General features: G+C 41.0%; 1 protein-coding gene across 17 annotated transcripts in view; it reads left to right on the forward strand.

The window, feature by feature from the left end:
- The window catches only part of APBB2 (amyloid beta precursor protein binding family B member 2), a 365031-nt gene that overhangs the window by 27281 nt on the left and 315689 nt on the right, over positions 1-22061 (forward strand). For 2 of the 17 annotated variants that reach the window (XM_068543046.1, XM_068543050.1), the window contains exon 2: positions 118-276. The exons of the other annotated variants lie outside the window; for them this stretch is intronic. The gene's annotated coding sequence lies outside the window, so the exon portion shown is untranslated. The remainder of the gene's footprint in view (positions 1-117; positions 277-22061) is intronic. 17 annotated transcript variants of the gene reach the window in all.

Consider the following 22061-nt stretch of genomic DNA (forward strand, 5'->3'; position numbering starts at 1 on the left):
TGAACTGTGGTGCAGATTTGACATGACAGAGCCCCCAGCAGCCTGTGGAGACCTCTGGAGTGAGGTGGATTCCCTGACAGAGGTTCCGGCACTGAGCGATGACCTCACTCCTTTCAGGTGTGTTACCAGGTGCGGCTGCCCCAGGAGGGGTGTGGCCTCCGGCAGGAAGCTCTCTGCCCTAAGGCTGACCAGCTGACCCCGAGGAGCTGGGACCTGGAGCCCATCTACCTGCAGCTGCTCTGCGGGTCTTAGCAGTGGATCTTCCAGTCTATTACAGTAAGTGTTTAAAGTATCTGGAGGTGACAGCACAGTGATGGAGAAAGATAAAGCTTGGGAGGGGAGTGGAGAGTGTTGGAGGGAGAAGGCCTTATGGAGGTATTTAAACAGAGATCTAAAGGAACTGAGGGCGCTGGGGCAGAGCAGGCCGGGCTATGGGAAGAGCCAGAGCAAGGGCCCTGAGGAGGAGTTTGTCTGGCCTGTTGGGGGAACGTCAAGGGGCCCAGTGTGTGAGTCGGGGTACAGTCATGTGGGGCCTTTGGGCCGTGGCACGGAGTTCACCTTTTATTCTGTGTGAGGTGGTGTATTAATTTGCTAGGGCTGCTGTAATAGAGTACTACAGACTGCGGGGCAAAACAACAGAAATGTATTGTTTCACAGTTCTGGATGTTCTAAGTCCACGGTCAAGGTATTGTAGGGTTGGTTCCTTCTGATAGCTGTGAGAGAGACTCTGTTCCATCTCTCTCTCCTAGCTTTTGATCATTTGCTGACAGTAGTTGGTGTTCATCGGCTTGCAGGTCTCGGCCTTCATCTTCACATGGTGTTCTCCCTATGTGTGTGTCTTTTTGTCCAAATTTCCCCTTCTTATGAGGACACCAGTCATATTGGACTAGGGCCCACCCTAAGGACCTCGACTGATTAATCTGTGATGACCCTCTTTCCAAATAAGGTCACATTCCGAGGTATCGGGGGTTAAGACTTCAACATATGAATTTGTGGGGGAAACACTTCAACCCACAGCAGGTAGGAAGCCATTAGAGGGTTTTGAACAGGTTAATAATACAGTAATCGGATTTATGTTTCACAGAGGATCACTCTGCTTTGCGGAGATTAGAATGAAGGGAGGAAGCAGAGGCATTGCTATAACTGAGGCAGGAGATGATGTTCGCTGTGCCAGGTGCTAGAGGTGGTAGTGAGTGACCAGGTTCTAGATATAAGGTAGAGTTTTTATCCCGTTAGATTAGATTAGATGTGGAGAGAAGAGGGGAGAGAAAGAGAGGAAACAAATGCAGAGGCAAGGATGGCTCCTGAACAACTGGAAGAATGGAGTTGCCATGTCCTGAGATGGGCAAGGTTTTGGGAGGAGCCAGTTAGGTGGTAATAGTAGGAATTTGATTTAGGACTTAAGTTTGTGATGCCTGTTAGACACTCATGTAGAGAAGCTGAGCAGGCAACTGGATACATGAGAGATTCTGGAATCCAGAGTTCAAAGATGAGAAGGGACCAGCAAAGAAGACCCTAGAAAGAGGAGTCAGTGAGGTAGAAAGTGAACCCAAAGAAAGAGCGGGGGCAGGGTTTCAGAAGGCATGTAATGAATATGTTTCAAGACAGAGTCATCATCCAGTAGAATAAGGATTCAGATTGACCACTGGCTTCGGCAACATGGAGGCCATTGGTGACTTGGACAAGAGCAGTTTTGATAGAACGACAGGGATGAAAACCTGATTGGGGTGAACTCAGTGGGAAGAGAGAAAGTAGAGGCTGTAAATATAGGCAGCTCTTAATTTTACGACTAGCTTGCTGAGGCTGGGGGCCCACGTTCACCCCAGAGGTACAGAGTAACCAGGATGCTAGAAAGGGGAAAACCTTTGGGAAACCTTTATGTAACTGTCTTAGAATGGAGGTCAGGTACTTCTTAGGCTCCCTCCCCTTTTCTTTTACAGGGTTATTTAACCTTAACTCTGCTCGGTAATAACAACTTCATGCCAAAGTATGTTACGTTAGCCCCTCTCAGACAAGTTTTAGCTCCTTTCCTCCTAACAGGATAATACAGTAATACTGAGTTCTTGAGGGGTGAGTAAGGCAGTGTTAGGGTTATATAGGATTAGTCATGAATTTATAAGGGAAGAAAAATTTGACCTGAAAGGAAATTTATCTGGGATTCACTTGCTTGAATAAGGAAAATGAAGAAATTGTACATAATTAGCCCTCAGGATAATTTACATCCAAAAACAATTTTAGTAGCGTCTCAATTTCATCCTTCGCATATCTTAAAATCAAGAATTATGAGTAAGGTGTAATTGACAGACTTGAATATCATCTCCTCTCATCTTCCCAGTCTACCAAGGTAAGGAAGCAGAAGACCCCAAAGGGCAACTGCAGTAGTTAAACAGAAGGGCCTTGGGTTGTATCCGCACCTCCTCAGTGACTCAGTGAAGCCATTAGGAAAAGCTCTGTGCACCTGCTGGGAACTGAATGTAGGTGAAGGTGTGAACTTAAACTTTCAGGGAGACCTGTACAATTTCAGAATCAAAGGAGATATTAAATGCTTTGTTTCTACAAGGCCATATTAGGTCTGAATCTTTTAAACATAAATGATAGAATTAAATTTGATCATTAATGTTCTCCCTTCTTTGAAGGGCACACCTATTCTATTAACTCACAGGATTCGCAAATGTGATTATTTTGTGAGATGAAAGGGATTTTTTTCTTTCAGGGGTTTATTCCCTTCTACTGGGTTCACAGAAGAAAATAAAAGGTGGTGGGGGGGAGTGGAATTAAACTGCACAACGAGAAGAGCTTTAGATTTAATAAAAGGGAAGCTTTTCCTAATGAGGCTCCTTGAGGCTGGTCGTGGCTTCTCTGTGGGATGTATAAATCACTGCCTCGTAGATGGTCAAGGTGTGGAAAGGCAGAGCAATCGGGAGACTTAAATGGGGGTGGGGAGGCCCCTCGGTCCATTGGAAGATATAAGAAAACACCTGGGCAAGTTTCACTCTACTTTTAAAGACCCTCATGCAAGCAAACCAGCACAACCCCACCATTCTGCAGGTTTACTTAGGCTTGTTCAAGACCCGTGGGACCACGGTGTTTGAAAGCAGTTGTGTCCGTGTAGGAGATCGTGAGGTAGAGACAGACATACAGCTTTATACGGATTCACAGACCCAAGCCTTTGCCCTCGAGACAAACGATTTCTCAGGTTTTTGTCCACTCCTTTTGTTATTGTGTTCTTGCAACTTTCCTTTTTGTCTTATCTGAGATTGGCCTCTTAAATTCAGCAATGAAATTTAGGTGGGAAAGAAAGAGGAGGATTGAAATTAGTTGGGTAGTGTTTCTATTAAATCCTGTAATGAGTTAACATTATGGAATACTGTTTTGTCTTCTTTCCCCCCGAGGCTGTAAAATATTGTCATTTCCAAGATAAAGGAAGATTCCTAGGCTGCTGTCTTCCTTTCTTCTGAATTCATATATAATCTCGCATTATTAACCCTTTGCGGCTCTTTTTTATGCCAGTGTATGTGTTATGGGAAATTTTAAATAAAGCCAGCTCTGTTAAATAGTCATAGAATTGATTTTCACTTGTTTAAATAAAGTCTTTGGTAATTTATCTTCAGGGAGTGTTAATACGGCAGTAATTCTGCATTACATTTCTTGCACCAACATTTAATTGATACTATATTTCACGAGGATTATTGCAGGTTTATTGCTGTAGTATTTAGAGTTGTGGTTGTGTGCTAGTAATTCAGAGGAATCGGATTCCTGAATCTGTTGTTTCCATTTTAATTGTGTGTGCTTTTGAGCTGACAAGTTTGAGAAGGGCCGATAACTGTTTAAAAGACCTGATGTACAAAAACCATTTTGGTGGAGTAGACCTGGAGATACTTTGCTTGTGGCTGTCGTTGTGTGAGTCTTTTTTTTTTTTTTTAATGATGGTACGTAAATTTAATCTGTATTCCTTTTTAAAATGATATGAAAATTGATAAAATCTATATTATTTTGGTGGATATTGGTGGCTGCTTTACTTCTTAATTAAGGTACCTGGGATATCTCAGACTGTGTGAATGGCAGCAATTGTACTGCTTTTTAAAGCAGACTGATTTACATTGTTATTCTCTTTTAGAAACTGCAGTAGTTTTTCAAACCACTAGGACACCAGTATTCTAACTGTGCAGTTCTCATTGGAACCTCACACAGTAGGACAGTTAGTAGGTGCTCACTATTATATTGAAAGAACAAATAAATGTCTGTACAATGAAAGACATTTTGTTGAGTAAATACAGATGTCCATGCACTGGAAATGGCACATATATGACACAGTAGTGGGCCCTGAAGGAAGGAGGAAGGTTTGCCCATCAATCACAGTCCTTAATAAATACTGCTTTAATGATTGAAAAGCAGGAAAAGAGGTCGGAGGCAGTTCTAGGTGAGTAGAAGGAAAGAGTAAAAACCACAGAGGCTGGAAAGTGCGAGGCCAGGCCGAGGCCTTAGTATGTTTTATTGGATTTAACTTGGGCAGAAGAATATTCTGGAAGGAACTCCAGACTAGGCGTTGGCACTTTGGTTCTTTGCCACTGAATGTGACCTTGGGTGGCTCTGAATTTTGGGCCTCTGCCTTCCCTAAAGGCTTACTGTGAGGCTCAGATGAGAAAATTTATATGAGTGTTTTACAAGCCATGAAGGGTCATACCTATGAGGTGTTGCTGTGAGCCTTGATGGATGCTGAGGGTCATTCATTCATCCATCAAATACTTACCGCCACCTGCAGCAGGCCATGCCTTATGATAGACAGTGGTGGGTAAAATGCAAGCCTTACGTCCTGGGTTTTCATTCTAGTGGTGAGAAAGGTATTAACCAAACAGTCACTCAAGTATGTAATTACAAACTGTGGTAAATACTGTGAAGTACAGTGTGCTAGTGGCTCATTTAGTCTGGTTCTGGGGTCTGAGGGTTACCCTGTACTGTGTGGAGTCGTTAAGGTTCTTGCAGGGAGTGACTTAAACCCAGCATTGCTTTAGGAAGTTTCCTCTGATGGATAGGATGGATTGACGAAGGGTTGGAGCCTGGGAAAACACTTCAATGAAGCTACTCTTATAGATATCATACATCTGTCATAGGACATATATATGTCATATTTTGGAATTATTTTAAATGTTTTAAATGTTTAATGTTGATATTTTCATGTGCAGTTTTCTAGGGTCTTGATGTTGTTTGGTTTTCATTTGGTATATTAGTGAACATCTATGTTTAGTTAAACATGAAGTTACCATGAAATATTAGTGAACACATATAGGTTCTTGTGTGTGCCAGAGACACTGTGCTTAGTGCCTTATATATATTGACTCCTATTAACTCTCAACAGCCACATGAGGTGCTGAGACCATGTTATCCTCATTTTGCAGATGAGGAAACTGAACCTTGCTCGAGGATATACAGCTGGTGAGTGGGACTTGGACCCAGGCCATCTAGTTCTGATTATACATTCTTAATTACTTCGTTATCACCTTTTCACTTAAAAAGAAAGAATTAATTTAACGTTCTGTAAGAGAAGGTAAAGATGCCAGTAAAGCAATCTTTACATAAACACTGTGAATCCCTTGTCTCAATATATTTCCTTTGTGTTTTTTAAAAATAATTTTTTGCTAATCACAAAATAAGGAAGAAAACCTATTTTAATGCAAAAAAATTTTTTAAAGTTATATTGTGGTTTTCTCATTTTGCCAGGAGGAATTATAAAACTTTGGTAGTCCTTGACATTGCTTTGTAGGCTGCATGTCTCCCCATTTTTTCCTTTTGTTTCATAACCAGAATAACTATCAGCCAAGTGGGTGAGTGTCCAGATCTGTCACTGTAGTAGATTTTATGTTTGCTTCTTGCCTTACATTGCCCATAAGAGCTTCAGTCCATTTCAGTTGTATGTTTAGTTCCAGGGCAGTAGAATCTTAGAGTGGGTAGCACCTGTGGTGTGTGTACATCAGCTGACTCCCAGAGATCACAGATGGGGACCCGAGAATTAAAGCAAACAGGGTCATGGTGCTAATTATCGGTAGAGCCACAGTTGGAGGGCAGGACCCGGGACATCGGCCCAGTGTCCCTCCACAGCATGGTTTAGGCTTTGCGTGTGGAGGGTAGCGGCATACGCCACCCCAAAATACGACTGTAGGAGTTTAGGACGTGCCACCTCCGAATATGCCACTTTGATGTATTGATTATTCTGAACTGTAGGCACTTGAAAAAAACAATAAAGGCAAGGGAGAGGCTTTGACCCAACTCCCCTTATCTGCCTGAAAACAGATCCTCCAAAAGGAACTTAGTTGTCGTAGATCCTCACTCCAGGAGCTTCCTCAACCAGAGAGGACTGACTCTTATCGCGGGAGAGGAGCCTAGGTGTCGACACCACCCCCAGACAGACTTTGTCACAAACCATCATACGTCCCGCCTGATCTTCTAAGGGCCCATTCATCTTTCCAGAAAATCATTTACTTTCCGCTAAGAGGCCAGCTTCCCCCTCCCCTTTCCCTATTATGATGGTGTTTAAGTCTGAATTCTAAGGCACCTCCTTGAGTTATTCATTTTCCTCTGGGTATCTTCCATGTATACAAAGTATACATGTTAATAAGTTTCTGTTTGTTTTTCTCTTGTTAATCTGTCTTTTATTACAAGGGTTTCAGCTAAGAACTCAGAAGCATGGAGGGAAAATTATCTTTCCTCCCCTACAGGGTTCTATGGCCCCCCCTTTTTTTTTTTGCATATTGTTTCCGTTCTATTTCATTTGCGTAGTATAATTGACAGTGAAATTTTGTATTAATTCAGCCAAGTCCCAGTGCTTTGAAGTGGGGGTAGGACTATTAGTTCAAAATGAGTTTTTGTTCAAATTGTTTCAATTTGAGTATTAATACAATCTTAAAATTTTTTCCCTATAATTTTAGTTTTTTCAACCCAATAATGCTAAATGAGACTTACCATGTTAATTTTCCTCATCACACTATTGTACTTTTCATTTGTTTAGCTTATTTTTCCTAACGCTAAATTAAAACTTTAATCCTGTGGGCCAATGTGGATAAGCTGTAAAAAAGTCTGAGTTCAGAATTAAACTAAACCTATGGCTTTGGCTTAGTTTGGTTTATGGTTCAAAACAGCTTTCTATATTGATAGTAAGAGAAAATGTTTTGCAGTATCTCATAAAGGACTTTTTATATATTACTTTTTGATTCTGTGCTTGTTTCTTGACCTTTGAAAGAAAGTCCCCTGAGGGCTCTGCTTTTATTTGGTTAATGCTGTTAACTGCTAAAAAGCATATTCTCTGTAGGAATTGGGTGTGGGTATAATGTTACTAAAAAGAGACATAGCCTGTGCAATTTCACAAATTGTTTCATTTTCTTTATGTGGTTAGAACCTCTTTTTGGGGTCCTTATACTTTTTGTGATTGGTGTATCTTTCTGTACATTGTATTTTGTCCCCGTTTTATCATCTACCAGTTATGTCTCAGTGATAGAGCCAGGAGGCCAGAATCTCTTGAATATTCTGTGCAGAATTTTATGTTTACAGGATAAGCTCTCTTATCTGGGATTATCATGACCAGCAGCTGCTCAGTTGAAGTGGAGAAGTGTAAAAAAAAAAATGCTACATTTATATCTTAAGCATTTTATTTTAAATTCAAACATATAAATGTACATCTGTTTGCTAATTTCTGAGGTAGGACCTGGTAAGTGGTTTCCATGTTGTTTTTTGCACATAAACCATAACCTGTGACATCTGGTCCACCTGGTTTTCGGTTTGGCTTGCTTTAAAGTGTTATAGGAACTTCAGGATACTTGTGCAGTATGAATGTAGAATCCTTCCAGATTTTTCTGATTTGCCTCCCCATCCTTTGCCACTTCTTCATGCCTAATATAACAGCAGTTATTTTAGTTACTCTTTTATTGTGTTATTCCACAGTATTCAGATGTTCAACTTCGTTTTCATAGAAACATTTTTTCTGAACTCATATTTTGTGTATTTATATACAATTATGTGTTTGGGTACAAATAAATTAAATTATAAGAACAACTGGCATAAATAGAAGTAAACACAGCTGACCCTAGAGGAGGATACACCTTTGCTGGTTGGGAGCACGTCACTGCTTCTTAAGCTATATATGGTGAAGGTCTAGTCTTTTTATTTTCAAGCTGTCATGGACCTATACTTTTATTAACAAAAAAGGAAAGAAATAAAAAAGACATGGTATGCAAGCCTTAATTCTTTTTAACATTTTAGAAACAACATAAATAAAATTACATCTCAGTAAGTACAAACACAACAAATATTGTGGGAAAAAATTACAAAATCTGTGCATGTTCTTCAGAAGCATGCGTGTAGGCAGTTCACGTAAAGAATCACTGTTACTCTAGTTAATTTGTTAATCCAGTTATAACTAAACAAAATTTGTGAGTAAAATGGTGATGCTCTACATTAAATACTCTATGTATACTTTTAACAAACTCTGTGTATATCAGTGTTTAAGATTTTTAGTGTCAGAAATGAACTTCTTGCTTGTTTATCTACTCTAGGCTGGGTTAGTGATAGCTTATCTTGGGGTTAATGAATAATGTATATCTAAACTGGTTGTGGGTTTGTTTTAATAACACTCATGGTAGAGGAACTGGCCTTGTAGAGGGATGTCGATGAAGATGAAAAAAGGCAAAGCAGTTTCAGCAAGCTCAAGATCTTCATTTTTCACTTTTCTTCAAAATGAAGCAAGCGATGCTCTAGCGTCGAAATTCACCTTCAGTTCTTCCTCCGTAGCCAGTTCCAACTTGTCCTTTAAACTTATGGTCAGATTTAAATGATCTTGTGATGAAAAAAAGGATGTGGATTTTTAATACATTTATATTAAAATGTATTAACAAAGTAACCTTAAACCATCCCTCGTGGTCACACGGTTCTACAGCACTTGACTAGTAGGCAGCTCGTGCCTCATGCAGCTCACCTCACAAGGTCAACACCGCCAGAACTGGTCACTGAGATGAGTTCACTATTCATGCACTTGGATGTGGTAACTGTGTGTAATGACTACCCACGTTTGTAAATGCTCACTCTCCATTTCCTGGGCAGCTGGTAACAAATAGTTTGCAGACTGGCATCCATCTCTGGACCACACCTTGAGAAGCCCTGGGCTCAGGTAGCACCTCTTACTAGCTGTGAGCCGCTGGTGTGCTGAAACATCAGTTGTTACGCTCTACAGAGGCAGTGGGATGTGCTGATTAATCAGGCAAGTAGGTTAAAGGGGAGAGCAGTTAAGAGAGCTGCTTTTGTATAAACACCCCTGCCCCCTCACCAAGGTTCTTAGCTTTCATGAGAGTCACAGTATCAGATGTGTGTGTGTGCATATTTGTATGTATCATGTGTCTGTTTATCCAGTGACTGTGAGGATAGGGATCATGCCGTCATCTGAAGGAGTTCACGACATGCCTCCCAAAATGTGCCGCTTTGGTATATTGATTGTTTTAAACTAAAGGCTCTTGAAAAACAGCAAATGCAGTGAGAGACTTTCTCTGAACTCCCCTTATCTACCTAAAGACAGACCCTCCAAAAGGAACTCAGTTGTCACAAATCCTCTCCCCAGGAGTTTCATCAACCCGGGAAGATTACCTCTTCACATACACCACACCCAGACAGACTTTATAACGAACTGTCATGTCTCCCATCTATTCTTCTAAGGGCCCATTCATCTTACCTAAAAGTCATTTACTCTCCCCTGAGAGGCCAACAAACATCCCTCCCTTTCTTTCCCGTATTACGATGGTATATAAACTCTCAAATCGCACTGCTTTTTTTTTGGGTAGTCACTTTATTTTTCCTGTGATGTCCCCATGTGTGTACTATTAAAAATGAATAAATTTGTAGACCTTTTCTCCTGTTAATCTGCCTGTTCTCAGTTTATTTTGAAGATCTGGCTATCGAACCTAGGAGGGTAGAAGGAAAGTCTCCCCCACCCCCTCATCTTTGTCCATCTTTGAAGTACCCACTGGGCTTTGCATGCAGCTGCTAGATATGGCTGCATATTTTATATATATATATATATATATCTGTAAGTTCAGTGGAGACATTTTCTAGAGCCAAGTTCTTTAAAGTGTAGTTTTCTTCTAAGGAAACAGCACAGTTGAATTCTCATTTCTCCTCTGGTTTCCTTTGCCTGAGTATATTGCCAGGGCCCAGGAGAATTTAGCTGCTGTTACAGTGAAACATATCTTGAAAAAATGATCAGTTTGGGTGTTTCAATGCCCCACTTTTATCTTTTCACTAACTTAACAATTGTGAATGATTTTAAATCCTCCTATGAACAAGGACTGCTCAGGATAGCTGTGATTTATCCTACTTTCATGAGTTCATAGTTGAGGTAGAAGCAAGTTTTTCAAGCAAATGAAATTTTGGCCATAGTTAAAACTCATTTTCATGAAAGTTATTAGTGGAGTCTCTGTTGTTTGAAAAAGGAGCAAATGCCCTTGTTGTAATAACCAGGTGTTTGAAAGAGAAGGCAACCAATAAAGGCTACAGAGGGAAGTGAAAATGTACTGATGATGAGTATAGATTTATCTCAGAGTAAAAAAAGTGTAGTGTGTTAATTTTAGAAGCATTTTCTTTCTTGATGTTTACCTTGCAGTTTGAAGTTTCTCAATATCCTAAAAATGAGCTGACTTGACAGTCAAAAGTGTCATTGAAAAAATGACAACTTGGCATCTTTTGCTAGGCTTTTTTCTCCTCCATCAGGTGAAAGAAAAAGCAGTTGTAGATTTCAAGCATATTTAGAGCAAAGGCATTGTGACGTAATTCTTTTTTTTTATAAATTTATTTATTTACTTATTTTTGGCTGTTCTGGGTCTTTGTTGCTGCGCGCGGGCTTTCTCTAGTTGTGGCAAGCAGGGGCTACTCTTCGTTGCGGTGCGCGAGCTTCTCATTGCGGTGGCCTCTCTTGTTGCGGAGCACAGGCTCTAGGCTCGTGGGCTTCAGTAGTTGCAGCACGCGGGCTCAGTAGTTGTGGCTCGTGGGCTCTAGAACACAGGCTCAGTAGTTGTGGCATGCGGGCTTAGTTGCTCCGTGGCATGTGGGATCTTCCTGGACCAGGGCTCGAACTCATGGCCCCTGCATTGGCAGGTGGATTCTTAACCACTGCACCACCAGGGAAGTCCCAGTAATTCTAATAGCTATCACATAATGAGTGCTTACCGTATCCATATGCTTGACATACTATGCTTCATTTAAACCCTGAAAGAAGCCGAGGACTTGGGCAGGATCATCCACCCCTGTGTCTGAAGTGCAAAATACTGTGCTAGACATTGGGATGTGGTGGTTTGCAAACCAGACTTAGTCCCTGCCCTCTGGTTGCTCCTAATCTAAACAGGAGACCAAGAGCCTTTATGTAATTAGAAGTGGTGGTAGGTTCTATGAAGAGAAATCATAGGGTGCTATGAGAACACCACCAAACAGAGGGCGCTCATTAGTTCTCAAGGTTGGTCAGTGAAAGCTTTGCTGATTAAGTGATATTTACGCTGAAACCTGAATGATATTGATGAGTGGAAGTTAGCTAGGCTAAAGTGTGTGTGTGTGTGTGTGTGTGTGTATGTATGTCGGGGTAGAGGGGTGGGAAGACATTCTAGACAAAGAGCACAGTTTGCACTGAGTCTTTGGAGTGAAGATCAAGGCTGACTCAGGGACTGGAGAGTGCAAGGGGGAGGGACCCTGATGAAGTGTGGGGTAGCGGGCAGGGCCCAGGACACCAGGCTACCACCCGGATTTTGGTTTCTATTTTAAATGCAACGGGAAAACTATCTAAGAGTTTTAGGTTGGGGAAAGACATGGATAGGATTACCTTTTATAAGGATTGTTCTAGGCCACTGTGGACATAGGTCCTAGGGGAGCCATATAAAAAGGTTATTCAGTTGAAACCAACAGGCTGCTAAACCTTTGCTGAGTTTTGTATGAGCTTGGCTCTTGGCCCTTGGCTGTTTTGTCCTCCATAATCCTTTATTCAGCGAGATTCAAAGCTGGCTGCTGACATCTCCTGCTTTACAAGATGACTGTACCTTGAGTACATTCTTTTTGTTGGGAGCTGCCTGTTAATCTTTGGAAGAAAGTGTGGGCAGTAACAATCTTTGGGTGTTACAGGCTTGCAGAATGGTTGTTGGGCAGGGCCCATGGCAAGTAGGTCTTTATCACCATAGTTTGGGGTCTGGCTGTCAGCTTTAATAACCTGGAGAATCAGTTCTTTCCTCAGCACACCTGTAAGGTGATTGGACTCTGGAGATTGGGCTTTTGTTAACTCAAATCGTAAGAGATTCATGTAAACTAAAATATCAGATGGTTAATGTTAAAGACTAGAGCCAGAAAGGGGTCTGGACATGAGTTCTGGAGGGAAACCTACCCGGGAAGCCAAATGAGAGTGACGTCACGCATTGGTTAGATCTCGATAAGGGCCATCTCTGCAGAGGAGACGAGACCCCTTAGTCAACTGGACATTCATAGACATTGTACAGGTTTTTGCTGCTTTTGGTTTCTTTTTCGTTGGTTCATACACTTCCTTACCTATTTAAAATTTTTTAGTGTTTTAAACTTTTTATTCTGAAATAATTTTAAGCTTTCCAAAAAATAGCAAAAAGTACAAAGAATTCCTTTACGTTCTTCATTTAGATTTTCTAAATGTAAGGGTCTTACATAATCACCGTACAGTGATCAAAAATCAGGGACTAAACATTGATTTAATATTATTATCCAGGGACCTTATTCAAATTTTGCCAGTTAATGTCCCATTAATGTTCTTTTTGGTCTAGGATCCAATCCAGGATTACATGTTACATTCAGTTGTCATAGTGCCTTAGTCCTCTTAATATGGAGCAATGCCTCACCTTTCTTTGTCTTTCATAACCTTGACACTCTGGAGAGTAGTGGCCAGTTATTTTGTAGCATGCCCCTCATTTTGGGTTTGTTGGCTGTTCCTTCATGACTGAATGAAGGGTATGCATTTTTGTTAAGAATGTTATGGAAGTGATCTTGTGTGCTTCTCAGGGCCTCATATCATTCCTCGGTTTTTAACTATAAAGTAATTTATTTGTTCTTCCTTCCAAACGGATATGATAGTATTAAGTAGGCTCAAGCTTCTCAAACTTCAGATAACGTGGACCTCTGAGACTATGTCTGGGGGCACACATTGCAGCCTGAGAAGCACTAATAAGAGTTAAATGCTGCTGTCATTTTGAGCGATCTTGGTACCAGCATGCTTATAAATGCAGTTGTAGGAATTGAGATTACTCGACTGTAAGAAGGTTGGTATGTGAATGGCCTGAAGAAGGATGCTTATATTATTATGTATTAATTTTTAAAAACATCAAAAAAAAAAAAAAAAAAACACAAATAGAAAGTTTCTAGATCTCAGACTCCTGGGGAAAATGTCCCTGGACCCTCCATTGAGGGAAGCTTTGGAGGAGGCTATGACTCCTTGCTGACTGCCTCATTTACCAGATCTTGTTAAGGGTTTTAGGAGTTCCCTGGGCTTGAACTGATTATTCAGGGTGGGTACCTCCCCCCCTCCCCCCATAACCTACTCACCTCACCTATTATACATGGGCTTCTGACTTAGAGTAACCTCATTCTGTTTTAGGGCTGTTTTAGATTCATAAACGAAATAAAACTAGTCAACATTTTTCTTAACAAAGTTCATTCTTTCCTAATTCCTTCCATTTCTAGTTTTATCTTTAAAACCTACAGTAATATTTTGTTTTCCTTTTTTTTCTCTGTTCATTTTTGGCTTTTCACCCTGGTAAAATACTATTAAAATAAATCAGCTAAATTTTAGCATAAATGTAGTGAAAGCCAGCAGTTGAAATGATTGCAGCTTGAAAAATGTTAGATGGAGGCACTTTAGAAGAAAGATTTCACTGTATCACAGGCTGCTGCTTTGAAATAACTCATGTTTCTTTCCCACCTCTAAACTGTCATTTTTCCAATTCTCCTTTTTTGGAAGCTTCAGTATTCAAAGGTTTGACAACGATTTAGGAAAATGAAATCACTCCTCACTGTGTGTGACATTTGCTTGAAGATAATTCATTTGGCTCAAAACTGACAGTTGCTGAAATGAGTGAAACAATGAAATGTTTGCATGGGTTCATTGTTTGAAGGAAGGAAATCCATCAAGGTGGCCATTTAATTGCAGGGCTCTGAAAGCCTTTATCTGAATATATATCTTTGCTTGGATATTTTCTTCTTCAGTTTCATGAAGAGTTTTATGTAATGATTGGAATTCTTGGTACCTTTGCCTGTGCTGTAGCCTACCTCCATCTTTGTCCATTCTTCCACCTTACTTTGGGTTGGTAATCAGTTTCCAGTATCAGGTAGAATAGATTCTATTGTAAATGGCAGAAAATTCAACTCAAATAGGCTTAAGCAGTAAAGAGTATCTGTTGGCTCAGTGAACTAAAAAGTAGAGATGACATACCAGGTTTAGGTATGGTTTGAACAAGGCTGTGGTTTCATTGCTCAGCTCTTTAGGCCAGTGCTTCTCAAGCTATCTGAGGAAAGGAATTTTTTAAGAAAAAATTCTAAACCAGTGCAGATCAGTACTTTTATAAAATACAGTACAAACACAAGTGAATTACTAGAAAAATGAAATTTAAAAAGACAAATATATCCCATATTTTTAAAGTTAAATTCAACAGATGTAAAACTTTTCTGCCAAGTTGCTGTAAATGTTTCTAAACATGCTTATTTCTGTCCTGACCTTGTAATAGACTGTTACAGGCTATTGAGAAGCCCTGCTTTGGGACTGGTGTTTCCTGCCAGCTTTTTCATTGTGTTTTTTTCAGGGTGGTAAAATGGCTGCTAGTAGCTTCCAGAATGATGTGTATCCTTGTTCACATCTAGGGAAAGAGTTTTCCCAACTATTGTTCAAAAGTGTTGAGGTTCATACTGATAAGATCAATTCAGAGCCCTTCCCTGTGGTCAGGGGAATGCCATTGGCTCCTTGTTCCTGTTATTTGTCCATTCTTGAACCACTGACTGTTAGAAGGAAGATAGGAACGTAGGGATGGGGGTGGGCAGTCTCCCTTAAACCATATGTTTGCCATTCAATGCTGGGGAGGCACCTGCAAGACTGACTACTATTTGGTATTAATAAAAACACCAATAGCCACCATTTGTATTTATGTACAGCATATGGTGTAACAAAAAGTTAATATTTCGTCTTTGTCCCAGGTTGCTGGCATAGAGCTCCTAGAACCGTTGGAATCCCTGAGTGATCAGAATGTCTTTTGTATACTAATGAGATGACTTCTGGCTAAGGGATGGAAGGACACTGCTAGGTAGCTTCAGGATGAGGGCTGGGCACCAGAAGCACCAAGCCATGATTAGATGGTTGAGCTTCAGCCCCTCCCTGAACTCGGGGGTTGGGGGAGAAGAGAGGGACTAGAGATTAAGTTCAGTCACCAAGTGGCAATGATTTAATCAGTCATGTTTAGGCAATGAAACCTACATAAAACCCCCAAACGACTGGGTTGGTGAACACATTGTGGTGCCGGGAGGGTGGTGCACCCAGAGAGGGCATGGAAACTGTGTACCCCCTCCCCTCAGACCTTGCCCTGTGCGGCTCTTCCATTTGGCTGTTCCTGAGTTGTGTCCTATGTGATAAACCACTAAATGCAAGTAAAGTGTTCTCCTGAGTTCTGTGATCTGTTCTCGTGAACCTGAGGGGGTAGGTGTTGTGGGCTAAGTCAGATAGAAATACAGGCGACCTGGGAACTGGGTGTTCGTCACTGGCATCTGAAATGAGGACAGTCTTGTACGAGTGAGCCCTTAAACTTGTGGGTCTGATGCTCCTTCTGGGTAGTTGGTGTCGAAATTGAATTGTAGGACGCCCAGTTGGCATTGGAGGATCAGAGAATCAGAGATAGTTCTTCAGCATTCCCAAGAGACAGGTGCTAATGTGACCCTAGCATACAGTGAGAAAGTAGGCAAGCGATTTACCCAGTGCTACACAGCTAAAACCCGCACACCTGAGGTTCTTTGGATTCCAAATCTCAAACTGTCTTCCTTTATGTGCATGTGTTGCAGACATCTCAAATGGTCAATTAAAATACAAAATACTTGATTTTTTTGTGAGGGAAGTATTCAAGATTTAATGGTTTAGGGAAGTGGTTTATTACCCTGATGGTGAAACTTTCTGAAAATGGGGCTGAAGGGAAAATATACCCACTTAAAATCCTTTGTAAAATAAAACTTAAAAAGAAAAATGAAAATCCAGAATTATGCCCAGAAGGTGGAAATTATGTTAAACTTGATATATACTTAAACACCTGGATTTAATATAGTCCTCTAAAAAATAGGTATGCTTTAAGGGATCATTTAGGAATATTCCTAAGTGAAAGGAATCAACCTCTAAGTTATAACTTTCTGTTGGTTCTAAAAATATTTGGAGTTTACTCTTTGTGCTTACATTAAAGCTAGTGTGATACAGGATTTGAAATTCAGGGGATAAAATAGCTATTTTAGTTATTTAAAAGTTACCATGAGAAGTGATATTATTATTTCACTTTTTCAGGCAGTCTGTATAAAAAATAAGTTTTTTTGGTTTGCTTTTTAAAAGGGATTTATCATCACAGAAAGTATCTTTTAAGCACTTAATTGTGTTTGTGCTGTCTGGTACTAGAAGAATTTATTGTGTTCACATCTAGGGAAAGAGTTTTCCCAACTAGAAAACTAGATAAAGGGAAATTAGGTGTCTTGAGATCATCTCTAAATCAAAGGAGCCTTCTCTTGTGCCCTGTGTCAGTGTCTTAGAAATTTGTAGCCCTAAACTACTGATTATAATTTGTGTGTACATTCAAAATCAGTTGAGAATTCAGAGATTGAGGTTGTGATTTAAACTCTTGCTTACATTTTATTCCTAGATAAAATAAATATAGAGCCCATTAGGATTTATCTTTACAGTTCATTTTCTTCCTTCTATGATCCCTGTCTTTGAAACATTAGAGAATGTTCATATTCATGTGAGTTTTAATTCGAAGCTATGAAAGTGTGTTACTTGAAGTATTATGGAAATAATAATTTTTTTTCCTTAAGAAAATTGTTTGTTTTCTCAAATCAGCTTTTCATCTTCTACTTTTCCTGCCTTCTGGTCCCACGTGTTCAGTTGACAAATCATGTCACTTCCTTTTCTTTTTGGTCATTCCCAGTGGCCCAGTTCAGAGCCCTGTTAACTGGATTATTGGAACCCAAACTGGATGCCTGGCCTCTAATACATTTTCAGTGCTGCTGCTAACTCTCTCTAATACAGAGCTAGTGCTGCTCCCCTCACCAAACATGCTCGATGATTCTCAAATCCCCAGCAGATATTCAGGAGCTTTCCTTACCAAACTCTCTTCCCATAAAATCTTTTATCCACCAGCGCTGCTGTCAGTTTAAAACATGCCAGAAACATTCCCACCTTACTAACATTGCCCAGGTTATCCTCTATGTCATACTGTCCTTTGCTCCAAATGGGCCCAAACCATCTTGTTTCAAAGTCTAGCTTAGGTCCCACCACGTCCTTGAAGTTCTTCTAGAGCCTTCTCAGATAGTTCTCATCTGTCCCCTTTGAATTAACATTATGGCCTTTATCACCCTCATTAGATTGTGTCTTCTCAGAGATAATATCTTGTCTTATTCACCTTGGTATTCCATCAGCCTTGCCGTGTTGGCACTCAGTAGATAGGTGTTGAACTGAATCAACAATTAAATGGAATTTACTCTTTTAAAACAGAGAGGAGAAGGGAAGAAGGGAGGGAGAGAGTGAAAATATGAAAATGAATATGAATGCCTGTGGGTGAGCCCAGGCATACTTCCTTTGTGTAAGGTACAATGCAGAGCACTGAGAGAGATAAAAAGAAAGCTCAGCAAAATCCAGACTCTGGGAAACGCTACAGGACAGTTGACCTGGTTTCCTCAATGCAGCGCTATTTACAATAGCCAGGACATGGAAACAACCTAAATGTCCAATGATAGATGAATGGATAAAGAAGATGTGGTACATATATACAATGGACTGTTACTCAGCCATAAAAAGGAACAAAATTGTGTCATTTGCAGAGATGTGGATGGACCTAGAGTTTGTCATACAGAGTGAAGTAAGTCAGAAAGAGAAAAACAAATATCGTATATTAACACATATATGTGGAATCTAGAAAAATGGTACAGAAGAACCTATTTGTAGGGCAGGAATAGAGACGGAGACGTAGAGAATGAACATGTGGACACAGGGGGAAGGGGAGGGTGGGACAAACTGGGAGATTAGGTTTGACATAAATACACTACCATGTGTAAAATAGATAGCTAGTGGGAACCTGCTGTATAGCACAGGGAGATCAGCTCAGTGCTCTGTGACAACCTAGATGGGTGGGATGGGAGCGGGGGAGGGAGGTCCAAGAGGCAGGGGATATAGGTATACATATAGCTGATTCACTTCGTTGTACAGCAGAGACTAACACAACATTGTAAAGCGGTTTTACTCCAATTAAAAAAAAAATAGAGAGAGACAGAGATGAATAGGGGACCTAGAGGTTAAAAGAGACTTACGAAATATATCAACCAGTTGCAATGTATACACTGTTTGCATTCTGATTCAAACAAACTGTAAAAAACATAAGACAATTGGGGAAATTTGAGCGCTGATCAGATAACTGGTGTTAAGAAATTATGATTAATTTTCATAGGCATGATAACGTTAGTGTGTTTATGCTTTAGAGTATCCTTATACGTAAGAGATACACACTGAAATACTTGTGGATGAAAGGACGTGGTGCCTGGGATTTATTTACCTTCAGACAAGCTGGAGTTGGTGGGAGTGGTGGAGGGGTAGGGAATTTGTGGTTTTGGAGAGCAGACTAGATTGGGTGTGAGTTGATAATTGTTGAAGCTGGATCATGGGTGTATGGGGATTCATTCATTCTTTATACTTTTTTGTGTGTTTGAAAGTTTCCATAATAAAAGGTATGAGATAAAATAAGGGATAAGACATGAATCTTGTTTTTAAAGAATTGAAAGGACATGAAATTGGCATTTGGGAGGCTCAGGTTCCAGCCCTCGCTCGCTCTCCAAGTACCTGTGTGACTTGGAGTCACCCATTCAACACTTCTGGGCGTCACAGACTCTCCTGAGTAAATGAGCTCACTGGGTGGTCCTCATTGCCACCGGTCGATTGGAATGCTGCTCTTCTGAGGGAGACTTTGGGCCTGCACTCCAGGAGAAAGAGTCTGGATTCAAGGAGCCCTGTCTGTGAAGGGCATGATTTTATTCAAGCTGTGTATTTGCCAGATCCTACTTCCAAACTCGTTGCCTCCTCTTCCCCAGGGAAACTGGCAGCATTCTGTAATACACGTTGTCAGTCAGTTGATAGAATTTCAGGCAAAGAGCAAAGCAGCGTCCTGTCGTGAGCTGGGAAGTCTTATCCACAGAGTTGATGCTGCGTGTGTAGTGATTAAGAAGAGCTCAGGCTCGGGAGGCCAGGTTCCAGTCCCCGCTTAACCACAGGCTGTGTCCCCCGGACAGGTGACTTAACCTACCTTCCTTAGAGGGTTGTTGTGAGGATTAAATAAGCCAGTACATGCCGAGTGCTTTGAACGGTGCCTGGCACATAATAATGGCTCAGTAAATGGCAGATATTCTCATTGGCTCCAGTAGTGCTGCTTGTATTTTGGATTTCTAATTCTTATAGGCTTGTTGAGGCTTAAGTACATTTATTATCCTCAGTTGCTTCCTTCTCTCCTTCTCTCTCTCGGGGTTAGAAGCACATTGGAGAGCTCACCATAGTCTATGGGACATGAGAGCGAGAACAGGGTAACCTGGGAAGGGAGCTAGTGACCGGAATTGCCTCTTAGACGTTATCCTGTCTGCGCTGCCTGTCACTTGGCTGTTGATGGGCTGAGTTGCTGAAGGATTTGGCTGAGAGGGCATAGTTAGTGGAGCCACCTCTGGAATCCGGTCCCCTGGCTGCTGGTGATTTCTGTGGCTGTGTTCAGCTTCCTGAAGTCTCGTTTGGCATCCTCACTGATGACTAGGGTGCAGTCTTTCTGATCTATCTAGTATTTAAAAAAAATCATCCCCTGTGTTGAGAAGGAAAGTCTGGAATACCCTAGCATTTGTAGGGCAGGGAGATGGGAGGAAGCGTGGTGTTCTTGGGCACTCTGACTAATTGCTTAAGCAGCAGGGATTCTGTTCACTTCCTTTCTAAGGCCTGGTGATCTCAGACCCTTGTCCTCCCCATCCAGGCCGGCAGCACCTGGGAGGCCCCGCCCGTTCCTTACAGCCCACTTGCTCCAGGCCCTGGATCAGTGCCTCACAGTTGTCTGAATTACCTCTCCATCCTTGTTTTCATCCTTTATGTTTCCCAATAAATAGCATTGTTTCTCCGGCACCCACAAAGTAGCATCCTGTGATTTTTTTTTTTTTTTTGCCCTTAAGCCTATTGCTTTCCTCCTTAATGTTATTTCTTCATTGCCTTCATTTTCTTTGGATGCGTCTATTTATTTTCTGTTCATTAAGCTGAAAATAGGTTTATAAGCTTCTCTTATTTATTCCAGGGATGAGATTCCAGTTTATAGATTATCCACATCCCTTTGCTTTTTCTGCAGCTTTGAGGCACTTTACAGCTCATGGAAATTTCCTAATAACAAGGAAAGTAATATCTCTATAAGATTTGACAGATTACATAAAGATTTCATAGAGAAAATAACATACTAGACTTAAGAGTTGAGAAGGCTAATAAAAAGAAATGAAATTGAGTTATTTGTAGCTAGGTGGATGGACCTAGAGTCTGTCATACAGAGTGAAGTAAGTCAGAAAGAGAAAAACAAATACCGTATGCTAACACATATGTATGGAATCTAAAAAAAAAAAAATGGTTCTGAAGAACCTAGGGGTAGGACAGGAATAAAGACGCAGACATAGAGAGTGGACTTGAGGACATGGGGAGGGGGAAGGGTAAGCTGGGACGAAGTGAGAGAGTGGCATGGACATATATACACTACCAAATGTAAAACAGATAGCTAGTGGGAAGCAGCCGCATAGCACAGGGAGATCAGCTCGGTGATTTGTGACCACCTAGAGGGGTGGGATAAGGAGGGTGAGAGGGAGACGCAAGAGGGAGGAGATATGGGGACGTATGTATATGGATAGCTGATTTACTTTGTTAGAAAGCAGAAACTAACACACCATTGTAAAGCAATTATACTCCAATAAAGATGTTAAAGAAAAAAAAAAAAGAGTTGATGCCGAAGCACACGCGCCTAGAGCCCGTGCTCAGCAACGAGAGAAGCCACCGCGATGAGAAGCACAGGCACCACGATGCCCCCGCTCGCCACAAGTAGAGAAAGCCCACGCGCAGCAGCGAAGACCCAACCAGCCAAAAATAAATAAATAAATTTATTAAAAAAAAAAAAAAAGAGTTGAGAAGGCTAGATTTTAACCTGGTTTGAATTTCCGTTCACAAACTGTGGGTCTTTGGACAAGTTATTTTTACCTTTTCCTGCCTCAGTTTTCTCATCTGAAAAATGGAAATCTCTAGGGGTTGTCGGGAGATGATGTGTTCTTGGTACTGATTAAATTTAATAAACATTAGCTAATACTACTGTGGATATTGTGATCTTATTGAGCTTCACAGTATAGTGTTTTGTTTTGTTTTTTTGAGGTAGATCAGGTCATCATCTCCATTTTTATCTATTTCTGTTAATTCATCTATTCCTTTCCTTTTGCCTAGGAAAAAGAGAGAGAGAGAAGGAGGGGAGAGATTGAAGGCTAATAAATTCTGTTTATAGCTGTAGCATCAAGGCTTGGTGAGTTTGAGATTTGCCCTAAAATCCTCTCCTGGAGGAGGAGGCGAGGGGTGAGTGGAGGACTCCTTTCTGTATCTTTATGCTCCAGCTTATTCTTGGTTCAGCACCACCTGAGAGGACCTGGGCGTGGGGTGGGGTGTGTGTCTGGAGCTTCTCCTTCAGTCCACTTTCATTGTCCTTGATTTAGAGCCACGTCCAGGGCTCCTGAGTGCAGGTGATAGGCCAGGAGGCAGTGTG

This window comes from Eschrichtius robustus, chromosome 4, assembly GCF_028021215.1.
Source record: "Eschrichtius robustus isolate mEscRob2 chromosome 4, mEscRob2.pri, whole genome shotgun sequence".
In the NCBI taxonomy this organism is placed as follows: domain Eukaryota; kingdom Metazoa; phylum Chordata; class Mammalia; order Artiodactyla; family Eschrichtiidae; genus Eschrichtius; species Eschrichtius robustus.